Here is a 14,936-nt window from a genome sequence, read left to right as displayed (position 1 = left end):
GGTGACGTATTAATAAGTTAATAAAAGAATGACAAGCTTATCATTCCGTAACCTGTTGATTTCTTTGTTTTGAACCGTCCTTCACTTTTATTGAAGAGATTTATATACAAGGAATAACAGCTTTTCAGCACTTCGTTCGCTGACCTTTATCGTGAATTTTAAGCCTTTGAGCGCTTGTTCATTGAAGAGATTATATTATCAATAACAGTGTCGCCGCTCATGGCGTAAAGTGTACATTACACTATTTCAGCAAACTGTTGATAAGTCTCGTAGGTATTCTGTATCGCTTGGCGCTGAAACTCTTGTTCTACTAAATTGAACACGTTCTCAATCGGATTTATAATATGGCAACTGCGAACCAGTGTTAAAAAATAATTTGCACCTGCACTATTCAACACCCTACGTGCTTTGAAATAGTTCAGTACTGGACAATTATCTTGGATAAATAATTTGGAATGACTCTTTGCACCTCACCTAAACATTTTGGGAAACTTTCGACGGATGAAATCAGCAAAATCATTGCGAAAACAAACTTTGTCCGCGCTTACTCGACAAAACAGCGTATGTAACGTTATAAATAGAAATGGGTAATTTGCACTACTTTTCAAGTTTATTTTTATCAATTAGAAGCCAACTAGAACGCCATAACGTCTATTCCAGTTCAAGCTCCATTTTTCTGCTTTCCATTGATACCTTTGCTGAACCTATTGACTGTTCCGTTTAGTCGCAATGATGAATTACACGCGACAACCATCGAGACAAGCAGTTGCAAAAAGAGTTGAGACACTCACTGTTGATAACCGTACAATGCGTGTCATTCAAGTCAGCGCATCTCCAACCCCCCTTCCCCCCCAAGCAAAGTTGTTTCCATTTCCACTTGGCACTCAGACTAAAGGGTATCAACATTGAAAAAGGGGAGGGGGGAGGGAGGGGCGTTCAGCCTTTTTTCATGAACTAGAAGAGGGGTTTTAGGAAGAAGAGGTGGATTTTCCATTCAGTGTCTCAACCTTTTTGCAATTGCTTGTAGCTTTTCCTTGACAAGGAAAAATTGTCAAGTCTGAAATTTGCTCGTGTAGATGGACAACAAGGAAAATGTGACAAGGAAAACTTGTCATATTTTTCATTTACACTACCAAGGAAAACTTGTCAAGGAAAACTTGTCAAGGAAAACTTGCTAGTGTGTACAGTCGGCAAGTTTTCCTTGACAAGTGGACTTGTCAAGGAAAAATTGCTCGTGTAAATGGGGCTTTAAACCCTCCAGAATTCCATACTTTTGTTTACGAACGAAAAGCTTTTGCCTGGCTTTTGCCTTCCAGTGGAATTTTCCATAATTAGCGCCAAAAACAGAGCTAAGATTTCCATTCTTACCAAGGGTCGAATAGGCGAGAATAAAAGTGCAAATGTGGAAATTTTCAGACTCTCAATCCGCGAAGAAAAAATTTAAAAGAGGTTTGAAACCTTGGGAAAATACAAGGATATGTATGAAAACCACTGAAGCGTGACTGGAGGGCATGGTATGGTCCTTTACCCACACAAAACTTTATAATTTCTTTCAACTGTAAAAACACCAGTTTAAACGATATACTTACGAAAGTTGGCATGGTAGTACTACAAACATGCACTTGTAAATCGTTGCTTATTCCATGTATCACATTAATATATTGTTGCTGCTGAAAGAATATTATTAATTAGTTTCACGTTTGTTTGAATGCCGTTATTATTATTTTTATTATTATTTCTGGAAAATAATTTCATGTACTCAGCAGAATCATCGTGTTTGTGAAAAAAAGTTCACGCCACCAATTGTTGCAATTGTTGTAAGGAAGGGTTGATATGATATGATATGATATGATATTTTATTATTTATGCACGGTAAAATCATCAGCTAAGATTACAAACAATGCTAATATCTAAATTACAAAAGGTAAAATTTTAAAATGATTACAATAAAATACAAACTAGTTAAAATATAAAATATTTAAAAATATTTAAAGTTCAAGCTATAAACTAAAAGCTGTTTTCCGTGAATGCCGTGCGTTGGACTTAAAGAATGTCATTAATCTTGCGTTTAAATACCCCCAGAGACTCTGTGTTCCTTATATCGCATGGTAGACTGTTCCATAATGTGGCGCCATTGTAGCTAAAGCTTTTTCGGTAATAATCAGTGCGCGGTAATGGAACATTGAGCTTATTTTCAGAGTCCCTGAGGACATAAGCAGAGTCACGCCACGTAAACTTTGAATACAGATACTCCGGAGCTAGCCCGTGCAGACATCTAAACACCATGGTGGCTTTATGAATTTCCTGCTGGCGTGCAAGATTTTTCCACCCTAAAAACTCGAGTAGCTCAGTTGCATCAGCATCATAGTTCGAGAATGTCAACACACGGGCTGCTCTATTCTGCAATTTCTGCAGTTTGTCTCGTAGCGTTTTCCCACAGTTACCCCAAACAATGTCACAGTAATCAACGTGAGGTTTTACTAAAGCTTGGTAAATGAGATGTAAGGTTGATGCTGGAATCAGGTGCCTAATTCGCTTTAGGGCCCCGATACCAGAGGCGATCTTTTTAGTTAATTTTTCGATGTGACTATGCCAATCGAGTTTATCGTCTATTATCACACCAAGCGATTTTGTAGCTGTAACCTGGCTCACTTGAGTATTGGTCATTCTAATTGTTGGTGAAGCTGTGAGAGTATTCAGTCTCTGCCTTGACCCTATTAGCATGAATTCGGTTTTGGTCATGTTCAATGTGAGTTTGTTCGCTTGTAGCCAGTTGAAAACGTTTGCTAGGTCTTCATTTAGACAAAACTGAACATTCTCAAGATTGCTGCCCGCGTATGTAAGGTGCGTGTCGTCAGCGTACATTCTCGGTTTACAATTTGATAAGCAATTTGGAAGATCGTTGATATATATTAAGAACAATAATGGACCGAGGATGGTCCCTTGAGGGACGCCGCATGTCAATGTGCAGCTATTGGATAGCGACCCGTTCACAGAGCATTTTTGTGTGCGGTGTGCGGTTTTCTAAGTATGACTGAAACCATTTGAAAGATTTGCCATGTATACCATAATAGTTTAGTTTCGATAGAAGGATCTGATGATCAACAGTGTCAAAAGCTTTTTTCAAATCTAGAAAAATGACTCCATTGATTTTCCCGTTATCAATATTATATGCCTAAGAATCTGTCGCTTCCAACAAAGCTGTTACAGTTGAATGATTAGCACGAAACCCTGATTGATGTTGACATAGAATATCGTGCGCATCCAAATAGGCATAAAGCTGTTCATAAACTATCTTTTCAAACACCTTTGCCACTATTGGAATCACCGATATTGGGCGGTAATTGTTAACATCACCGCGGTCACCCTGTTTATAAAGAGGGGTAACCCTTGCATATTTCCAGTCATCTGGAAACGTCCCTTGACTAATGGATTGATTGAAAATATCACATATCGGCATACAAATAAGGTCAGCACATTCCCTGACAAACCTAGCAGATATTTTACGTTACGTTGCAAACGTTGGCCGTGTAGCACTTGTACTTCAACAGAAATAACTATTAGAGGGTAATGTGAAGTGCTATTTTCTACCCACACATGGCTTACATGGGCAGAAAATAGCACTTCCCATTACCCTCCAAGAGAGTGTTTTCACATGATGTCACGGCGGCCATGTTGTTGTTCCTAAACAATGGAACGGCGGTCATGTTGGTGTACCCAACTAATCCTCCGGGAATTGAGCTCCATTATCGTGCAAACGTGTTTCGGTGGAAAACAAGGTTACTGATCACGTGAGTGAAAACACTCCGAAGATTATTTCGAAGTTTGTAAGAACCGGAAATAGAGCCCAAGCATGTACGATTCTGCTTCCGGCTTGGTTACCTATTATTGTACAATGCGCAGTCGTAGTTTGAGGCCACGCCTGCCCAGTTCAACAGTTGAGAGTCGAGCAGACAGAAAGAGCAGAAGCCATTCTCGTCCCCAGAGCCTCCGTTTCTTTTGGTCACGTGGTCGGAGAAACGAAGGGCTCTGGTAGCAGCCATTACCGGATGACATCGGGTAACGCATGTGTAACTTTGGCCCGCACATCTGCTCATACTCAGAACCTGATCCTGAGGGAGAGGAGAGAGTGTATCCTTCAAGTAAACAGATCGAAGCGGCTTTGACATGTGTTTTCACTTCGCTGGAGATAGGTGATTTAGAGTTAAAAAGTGAATACAAGCGACCTTGAAGGCCGTCGCCGCTTCAAACACGATTGCAAGCTTGTCTAATATTTTACCAACGGGTTTCGTTGTGCATTTTGTGGTGGACCGTCTAGAAAGAGTCAGGAATCGATAGCTATATTCTTGCTGTTTCTTTTCATATTCGCTTTCAAGCAAAGTAATCAGGATACTACATGTATTACGTCTATCGATGACACGGTAAAATTTGTTCATGGACACACAGAAGCGTTTATGGAAATTGCACTGACCATTGCACTGACACTTCATTGTTTTACCAATATAGAGAGTATCCTAAACATTCATAAAAGTTAACCTTCGTAAAAACATTTTTTTAAGCCTAATTAGGCCTAGGGTTAGCCTTTATGAATGTAGCTTTTATGAATGTTTAGGATACTTTCTGTATTGGTAAAACAATGACCTGTGACCTGTGTTTTGTACCTGCCGTAAATATAAGCCGTACTGATAGATGAAGGGAAAATTTCCCATATTGGTAGGAACGATTGACTTCCTGGTTATATACATAGGTTTGTAAGGAGCAGCAGAATAAAAATCTGTTGAACTTAGGAAAGTTTTGTTGTATTGGAAATTCGCTCATCTTTCCTTGCAAGGATGTAATAAAGGTGCTCACTTTCATACGATCTTTCATGTCCTCATTTTTTCAAGTAACCCCATTCTATTCTCTCTTTTTTTTTTTTTTTTTTACAAAAAATGGTCTTTTAACAATCAACAGATCATTAAACTGTCACATTAAATCAATCAATCAACTTTATTTGTGCATTATTTACAGAATTAATTTACACCAGTATTATAATTAAATAAATATGAGAAGAGAATCATATTTTTCATACGGCTATAGAAAGAATAAAAATTATGTGGTGGTCAACCAGGGTCTGGGATAGCAATTAGCTTTTGAAGTGGTTACTACCATGTTAAGGTAAATGCAGAGAAAAAAATAAAAGTCCTATCCCAGTTTTTATCAAGTGGTTATATATGTGTGCTGGGGGCTTCCATAATGGCTCTGCAGCAATTTTAATTAGCTTATTTGGAACATCTAATGATGATTTCTGTACATTCAGGCTTGAGAAAAGCCTGCTCACCTGAACTTCTGTCATTGGAGGCATTACAAAACTAGATATAGGGCTGTTCCCACCATTTTGTCCCTCACTCCCCACTGGTTTTGTTGATATATATATTTTTGTTCATTTAATTTACACCTTTCAACCAGCTTATGTAAAGCTTAATCTTTTGGGTGCTTTCAACAACAACAACAACAACAACAACAACAACAAATAATTTATTTCAGTATTCCCATATGAGTGCATGGTATTACCAAAAATATACATGTAATACAGCTAAAGTGATGCAACTATAAAATTAGTATTTGGCATTGGTATACATGTAGGGGTGCCTGATGCGAAGAGAGTGATTCATATTGGTGTGCCACAATATACATGTTAAATGAATGAACAAAATGAATGGGAAATAATGCTTTTACAATTCGCGTTACTTCATGGTAATGAGGCTCTTCAGCCCGTTATACAACCATGTACAACAACAAATCTCGAATGCATACTTTCTACTTCTTGTGGTTGATTAGAACATCAACCAAGTAGCTTTACTATTAACGATGGTTCTATCTTCATCTCCTTTTTTCCAGTATTATTTATTGAACTGCAAAAGCAACATTCCTATTGGAATTATCCATATATGGTCATCCTTCCAGGAATTTATGTAGTACTGTTTTGGTCTGAAAATTAACAATGAATAGTAAATAATGGTAGGAAATAAATAATCTTTCAAAGGCTAATAAAACGATTATGATATTTTTGTTATGACAGTATTAATGTAACTCTGTACACTTCTTATGTCTGATTTGTTTTCCATAGAGATTCCACATTATATTTGGAAACCAGCTAGTCTGATTGATTCATTCATCAGTTATATCAATAACTGTTTCAGTCTATATTTGTTCACAATTATTTGCATGGATGATAAATTATTATTTGCTGATTTATGTTATTGTGATGGAATAAAGTTCAGCAGATTTTGTAGCAGGGGAACTAGAGGGTACTATGCCTATTCTCTTGACAGCTTTGTTCTTTGTTTTGTATTTTCACGTGCTTATGCTGATGTACCATCTTGCAGTATTTAAATTTCTGCTACCTGTATTTCACCTCAGTCTGAAGATGATATAGAATTATATTGAAATATTACAAGTATACATCAACGGTTCCTTGCATTTGTTGCCTGTCTTATAGACACTATGCAATTACTTGGTATCACATTTATTCTTTACCTATTAAAACTGAAGTGTATAACAGCCAAAAACGGGAGAAGCGTGGCGACAAACAAACCGTAGACGACGGCCATGTGTCAACTCAACTCTTTAATTAACCCCTAATATGCAAACTCAACATACACCCGTCACGTGACGTCACGCAATACATTACAAAAACTATCAGCAGGTAATGGATTTTGTGGTTGCTTCCTTTACTAAAGTGGGGAGAGGTAAGGGCCTCAAATTTCAGCTACGGTTATTTTCCTTTACACAACATTTCGACAAGTAATTATTATAAACAAAAAATAAATTTGGGATGGGGCTATCTCTGAAGCAAACTTAACTCTTGCCTAACCATAAAAGATTTGTTCATTTTTTTTTGGGGGAGGGGGGAGACTATAGGGAAGGTCTCAATAATTAAAGAGAGGGAGCTAAAGATATTATATATATCTATAACAGCAGAAGCTGTACAGCTAGTGACAGATAACATGTGTGGAACAAACAAACCAAACAAACAGTTGACATGTTCATACCATTTGCTACATCGTCCAGGTACATAGCAGAGTATTACAACATGGTCCGACCCGGACCTTTGACTCACTTTGGCAATTTAATATCAATACATTTTGGACTGCTAGAATCTGATCTGCTTGATCTTTCACTGAACTGAAAAACCACACTCACCTTCGGATTTCCAGTGTCACATTAATTTTGTGTAGCAAGAGTTGTATTTCTTCGTCTTTTCACCTGGCTCAAAGTTTCCTCCAGCATTTCTTGAAGCAAGAGAAATGTTTTTTGAAAACCACTGCCGATTCCAACTTAATTTTATGATTTCTTGGGGTATGGTCAGCGACAAAGTAATTGTTGTATCAGCTGGTTGAATTCTCAGAGTTTCAAACGTTTGTTCTCGAGCTCACCTCACCTTCTCGGCTGCTACAACAAAAGACGATGATTACGATCGAGAATGACATCGTTGTTTTTGGTGCGTCCAGCCGTCCAGAGCCACTCGTCAACACCCCTCGTCAACGACATTTCAAGACGAGTGGCTCTGGGGACGAGAATGAGCAGAAGCCAGTTAGTGTTCTGGCATGGCCAAAAAATATGATTTTCTGTTCAAAGTGCTGCTTATAGGAGACTCAGGAGTGGGCAAACACGACTTGTTGTTCCGATTCACTGAAGAGGCTTTTAATTCGAACTTCATCTCACAAATAGGTCGTTTCACTCCTGTTGAAGTTTTAGGGATTGATTTTAGAACAAGGACGATAGAGTTGGATGGAAAGAAGATAAAGCTTCAAATATGGTGAGTACGTACGTCAAAATGCACAGTTGATCTCGATGGTTATTCCGGGCAATCATTGACTGAGCAGCTGCGTATACCAAGCGAAGCTATTGCTCTTTTTTATTACACACAGACTTACAACAAGACAAGACGGAGATAATTAATCATTATTAATTATCAAGAACTTTGTGTTTTGAGATAGTTTAAGCTGTAACAAAGTTGACCTTACTTATCCAAAAAATATCAGATGACGAAAAAGCTATTTGTTTTACTTTCAAGATTAAATACACCCGACCACGCTTAAAGGTTAACGCATTGACTTTTAGTTTATTCCTTGCGGAATGCTTCCTTGAAATGGCCTTCAATCTCCTTACCAGCTGATTTTGAATTGTTTACCCCATTGCTGTGTCAATAGTAATTATAAAGTCATTGTCCGTGAGTACAAGCTGTACAAAAAAGTAAAATTAACCGGTAATACCCTGAGCTCAGTGATCTTGTTCGACATGTGATATTCTCTTGACCCTACAGTTGTTAGTTTATGATACTTGTGATAGTCAATTCAAGAAGGTGACAGGGAGAAAATGGTTGTTTGGACAAGCATTAATGTGAAGTTTTCTCTTATAAGATAGCTTTTGTTTTTGTCAGTATCACTGGGAAATATTAATTTCAATTGAAGTGAACAAGTTCATGGTTGAAGCTTTGCAGGTGTAAACAACTTCATACTGCATTTTTGTCATTTTTCTATACAAGTGGTAACCGGTCGTTTCGCCTACTGGTCGTTTCGCCTACTGTCTGTTCGCCTACGTATAATGTCGGTTCGCCTGCGTCCAATATGTCAGTTCGCCTACGATTCATATGTAAAAACTTTGTTTAAAAGTCCTTGTCGAACCTCACAGAAAAAACTATGAGTCCTTGAGTGGCCTATACTAAAGAATGTGAGACTTTTCATTAACATACTACTCAGCTGCTGCTCCCATCTGAATGGACCTGCTCGTTGCCAGTAAAACCTAAACTTCCCCACATACATTGAGTTTATTAGAATTAATCGCCAACGATCTGTTGTTTAAGGGGCGGGAGTCACGCGGACAATCCAAATGTCCCTGCATGTAATAAGTAAAACTTAATTATTATTAGTATGATAATTAATCTCAAAAAGTTGCTTGCAGTAATTAAATTGCATTTGTGAACTCATTTTATATGTAAGCAATAAATAAGTTTGTACGCAAAAATGACTGATTAACGAATTCACTTAGAATTAAAAAGAAAAGCGGAGAAAAAACCTTAGAAATTTTTTTTCCAAAAATTAGAAAAAGTTGACCGAACGATGTCGCACTAGGCTCAATGGCTTAAGAGCAAATGCACTTAACCTCTACACTACCGAAACGTCGACTTCAATTTGGCAATTTTTAAAGGGAATCCTAATCAGGCTCAGGGGTTGCCTTTTCCTTCGCTGTTGACCGGAGTGCTTCGAAGAAGAACGCAAATGTAAGTTCCTTCAGCCATTTTCTTCGAAACAGAGAGATCGTGAAGCCTGGGGCGAGTTCACAAACCCGCGGGAGAATGATCCGAAGAAAATGGCGGAGGGAAGGAAAGAAAATTCAAATAGGACTTACTTATTATCAATCTTTTTCGAAGCATTCCGGTCCACAGCAAAGAAAGGGGCAATGTGGGATTAATAGACTTTGCACCCGAACCTGAGCCTTAGTCTGTTAAATTTGCGGAGTGTAACGGTTGAGATTTCGCCGACATGAGTGGCATGAATGGTCTATTCACACAACCGGTAAGTCAAATCTTTTGGTTTTATTTATTTTCATTTCTATGTTGTTTCAAGGTGGTCAACTGTTTTACACAATGATTGTCATAGTACGGAGTTTAAGACGTAGGTGAACTGACATATTGGACGTAGGCTAATCGACTCTAGACGTAGGCAAACAGACAGTAGGCGAAACGACCCGTAGGTGATACGACCGTAACTCATACAAGTTTGTAAGTGAGTAAAAGAGACTTGAGCTGTCTTTTTGGTGTGCGCATGGGTTCTTCAGAAACTAAAAGGATGAAAGAAACAGTCTTCTCATTTTTTTAATCTTCATCAGGGAAAGGACATTTTAAAAATATATCTGCATGTTTTCAGCTCTGTTGCATGCATTCATTTGAAAAAAAAACAGGTTTGAATTTCACATTTCCTGTCCATCCATTTAAGTGTTTTTTGAGGTAATGAACAGTCAGGGATGTAGATAATAGCCGGGGGCCGGGAAAATTACCCGGCTGTGAGCGTGATTTTTCCGGCTGTAAAAGCGAATAAAAAAGGACTCACTCTATCCTAAATATTTCCAGAGGAATTTCAGCAATTTTATCTAGTTACAGCTTCGTCTCTCTTTTACTTTAACTGATATGAATGTAAACACCCCATTTTGTTGGGTTCGAATTATCGCATGGAGTTTCCGTTTGCAGGCTCTACCCGTTGAGTCAGCGGTATTTTAATTCATGTATACAAAATAATGAATGCCAAATTGCGAATTCCTGGTGGAACAGATCGAGACTTGACAAAATTTGCTTCATATTTTGGGGAAGAGGGCAAAGAAAAGTGATTCCAAGGTCACTGGAATAAAGAAATTTTTTAATATGGCCGAGAGTAACACAAGTTCTAGAGAACCAGCCAAGACTGTCGAAAAAACCACCATCAGTTCCACGACAGAATCGAGACAAAGCATCGAGAGCATGCACAACCACTTCTACATCTGCTCCTGAATAATCTTCACGTCCACATCAAGAGCCAGAGCAGACAACAGTGTCACCTACTATCACAGATGTTCAAGGTAAAGAAGAAATTGCTGCCGCCTTCAACAGTTGCTCATTGTTGCACAACTACTATTTGTGTAAATTAAGTGATTGTTGCTCGATCTCGCCAAAGGACACGCTGCAAGCAGGAAAGGGGAAATTCTCCCACAGCTGGTTAACTACCAAGGATGTTAGTTTTGATAAAACCTCTGAGTTATGGTGGCTGGTTTGCGAAGAAAATGGGGGAATGTTCTGCCTGCTCTGTCGTAAGCACAATCTGAAAGGCAGTCGCAGCAAGTCCAATATCTGGAATGTAACACCATCTATACGATTACGCTGTGAAGCAGTACAAGATCATCTTTCAATGAGCCAACACAAAGAAGCCATAAAGCTTGAAATGTTGCAACGGATCTCAACATTTCAAAGACAAGTGAACAAAAAGAATGAGGTGAATGAAAGTATGTTAGAGAAGACTTACTGCTATTTATCGGTTGACTAAGGAAGAAATTCCAAATCAGAAGTTGATTTCCCTTCTTAATTTCCTCGAAAGTCTTGGAGTGAGTAAGCTGAAGTACTTTCAGCATAGATCCAGACCATCTGTGAGTGAAATGTTTGTCACTCTCAGAGAGTATACAAGAAATCATCCTTAGAAGAATTGGACGAGCCAAGAGTTTTGGAATCCTTGCAGATGAAGCTGCTGATGTGGCTGTTTTGCAACAGTTGATTATCTTAATAAAGTATGTTAACCCAGAAGTAGGTGAGGCTGAAACAGGATTCCTGTTGACCAGGTGTATACATGACCCCCGAGGTGCGAATGCTGAGGTCATCACTGGTGAGATCTTGGATGTCCTGAAAGAATGCGACTTAGAAATCAGAAATCTAAAGTCATTTGTCAGCGATGGCCCAAATGTAATGAGTGGGAAACACAATGGTGTGGCAGCACTGTTAAGAAGAGTCAACAAGGTGATGCTAAACTTCCACTGTATCTGTCACAGGTTGGCCCTTGCATGTGTAGATACTGGAGACAGCATTAAGTACATAAAGGAAGTGGAAAATATTTTACAGGAAACATGGAAATTCTTTGAGAACTCCCCAAAACGCACCAGTATTTTCATGAAGGTACAAACAGAACTTCAAAACTTAGCCTTGACAGACAAGGCTAAAAAAATTGTGTCGAACAAAATTAGGAAGGGTTGCCGTACCCGTTGGTTGTCTTTGGAACAGAGTGTCAACAGTGTTTTTTAGACATACATTGCTTTGCTTCACACATTTCAAGAGCTAGAGAAAGATCCCCTTGCCCTGTGCTTGCTAAAGAAGATGAAAACAGTTAAATTCCTGGGAACTACATGTATTTGTATTCTGGTTTTGCCTAGTCTTTCCGCATTAAGCAAGTCATTCAAGGCTGGAGCCCTAAACTTCTCTCATGTTGGACCGGCAATTGAACACACTCAAGCAACCCTGGAGAGAAAGAAGTCAGAAAAATACCAACTTGAAACTGAATGGGAGAAATTCAAGTTTGACCTGTACTTATGGAAAAGTGTCCTCCCTCCACCTGCAAATTAGCAATCGTATGAGAGTGAAAAAACCACAACGCGCGTCACAAGTAAAGAAAATAATGGAAAGAGCTCTTCAACGCCATTGGAATGGGCTTCGCACAGAGTGATGAAAATGAAATCTGAATATGGATTTTTCTATCCTCTTATTGTTGAGCTTGCCGAAATTGCACTCTCTGCACCGATCACAAATGCATAGCCAGAAAGGGGTGCTAGTGCCGTTAAACGAATCGAGACACGATTCAGAAACAGACTGAAAAATGACATGCTGAATACACTACTTCAGTTACACAATATCTATCAATGGCCCACTTGTTGCAACTCTATAAGCCAAAGCAGTAATCAAGACAGCAGTTGCTAACTGGCTCCAAAAGAAAAATCGTAGACTGCAGAGGCCTCCCGTCTCAACCAACAAAGACACCACTTCAACAGCTACCCAGAAACCAGTTTTGGTGGACCAAGGGACCCAATGTGATTCTCCTTTATGCCTCATCGACTGCAGAACAAATTAAGTCCGCTACAGAGCAACTGGAATGGGAGGTGTCCCTAGCAAAGGAGGCCTTCTTCTTGCCCGACCAGGAATCAGACAGTGACAGTGCATGTCACAGTGTGAGTGATACTGAGGGTGACTAAATGGATGCTACCCTTCAAAGTGGTTACTTTTTGTCCAACATCAACCTCTGTTTGAAATATCATGTCATGTGTAAGGCAGTTTGTCACAGTCGTGCACTTTTCCTAAGCCAGACAGTGCTTGGGTATAATTACTTTTTCTATTTCATAGTGATTAATTGCACATGAATAGATATTTCTAATTAAAATTCAATTATGAATCAGTAGCTTCTTGAAGCCTCTCATAAAGTTTAGTATTATTGCTGTGAAAGCAGGCAATTTTTTAACCATAACATGTTCAGTTCTAGAATTACTTGATTGCTCAGTCAGCTTATTGATCATTCACTGCTTCATTATATTTCATATTGGAATGTACTTAAGTTTAAATAATAAACATCACAAACATTGACACTCAGTTTATTAAAGCCTTATTGTGGGAAATCTGTCTTTTTGTGTTCACTGGAATAAGTTCCAAATGGGATCAATTTTGCACCTAAAAGGAAGGAAAACGCGTTTCTGAGAGTCTAGATTTCCAAATTTTTTCCGGACCCCCCTAGGTGTATAGAAAAAAATGTGCCTCCAGCTCATCATACCCGCGTATAATGTCCACATTTCCGCCTGTTAAAAATTTGTATCTCAAGGGAACTCAACCTCGCTCTCAGGGTCTGCCTTTTCTGCCTCCTTTGTCATTAACTGGGGTAGATAGAGTTTTCATATATTTTGATCCTGGAACTGGGCAAAAGCGTATTCATTTGACAAGACATTTTTGAAATAAATTATCTTTACCTTACAGTGCAAGTTTCAAAAGGTCAAAAGAGCTGATGTTATATTCCACAGGAGATTTCCAGGGGTGGCAATAATTGAAAATAGAAGGCTTATAATTAAAAGCAGGTGGCCATGAAAGGGAGCTTGGCACACTTGACTGAGGACAGATAAACGTTCCTTCTGAGACACCATGTTGTTTCGTCCGATTACGCGCAAAACTGGGAACTATTCAGTTTCATGTACCATGCGTTCCACACCATTCACACAAACGATGGAGCAGGAGTAGTTTTGTCGGGATTTCTCTTGTTTAATCTTCTTTAAGTATCCTGTCAATTCCACTCAAAACGGGGAGAACGTTTTAAACGTTTCTTCGATAACAACTTAACAAGCATAAGATTTTTCATCTTGACTGGTGGTAAAATGAGAGGAAAGTAGGTGGCTGAAGATGGCTCACTACGCCGGCAGTTTTGGCCAACTATCGGCCCTTATTGACATCCTTGATAGCCCTGGATTCCCACAAAATGGGTCAAGCAAAAAAGAAGAGCTTTTGTGACCGATAACACCTTTGATATCCAGTGGTGATTGAGATTTTTTTAGGAGCTGAAGTTGCTTCCACAAAACATACACTATCATAAAACAATACACCACACACTATGTTTGCTTTATTTTACCAGCACTAAAAAATATACTAAATAATTTGTGCTGTAAATTAAGCAACAACAATTTACACAAAGTTGTTGAAATATAAGTAAGTCAAAACTGTCTACCAGCTTGTTTAAGCTTGCGACTTTGGGATCACTGTTGTTTGACATTTGAAAGAAAAACGAAAATCAAAGAACAAATAAATTACCTGCACATGTTCATGTACATGTAGTTGGGTTGGATTTGAGGTTGGTACGTGACATAAGGGACTGTGCAATAATTATCAGGATGGGGACTGAAGAACAAAATGGGAAAACAACATGTAAACTCACATCCGAAGGGAGGGGGTCACATGTAACCTTTTATGTGAAAATCAGGGGGCTGGTATCAAATTTTCTTGTGGGACCTTCTGATGAGTAATTTAAGTGTAGGATTTCACTGAGCCCTGGGACCTGAAATATCTCAATTTCACAACTTCATTTATTTGTTTTTTTCTCGTGAAACATGTTCTCCTTCATGGCATTGTGCTCTTGCTGTGTGACTTTACCTTATGTCACCACAGAGTTTTGGTTCTTTCCAATGCCCATGCTAACAACTCTTCCTGTTTCATAGATGTAATTCCCCAGTTTTGAGAGATTGCTTGCTGTAGAGCTCTTCATTTGTCCTTAAGAGAGAACATTTTAAAGGTTTCATCAGTTAGATAGTCTGGAATGATTTTCCTAATCCTGCTTAGAAAACATCATGCATGTTTTCAGATGTCTTGGTTAAGTGCCTTGGTTTTTACCTTTTTGACTATTACTGCGTACATT

At 38.7% G+C, this 14,936-nt stretch overlaps 1 long non-coding RNA gene across 1 annotated transcript; it reads right to left on the bottom strand.

Moving 5' to 3' along the window:
* Positions 1 to 5,501: 5,501 nt before the first annotated feature.
* Positions 5,502 to 7,514, bottom strand: LOC137988526 (uncharacterized). The gene is made up of 2 exons (XR_011120794.1): positions 7,186 to 7,514; positions 5,502 to 5,970 (listed from the first exon to the last, which is right to left on the bottom strand). It is a non-coding gene; the product is annotated as an uncharacterized lncRNA (long non-coding RNA).
* Positions 7,515 to 14,936: the final 7,422 nt, after the last annotated feature.

The sequence above is a fragment of the Montipora foliosa genome, chromosome 2 (genome assembly GCF_036669935.1).
Source record: "Montipora foliosa isolate CH-2021 chromosome 2, ASM3666993v2, whole genome shotgun sequence".
In the NCBI taxonomy this organism is placed as follows: Eukaryota; Metazoa; Cnidaria; class Anthozoa; order Scleractinia; family Acroporidae; genus Montipora; species Montipora foliosa.
The sequence above is the reverse complement of the archived record's forward strand: the minus strand, read 5'-3'. Positions and strand labels throughout refer to the sequence as shown.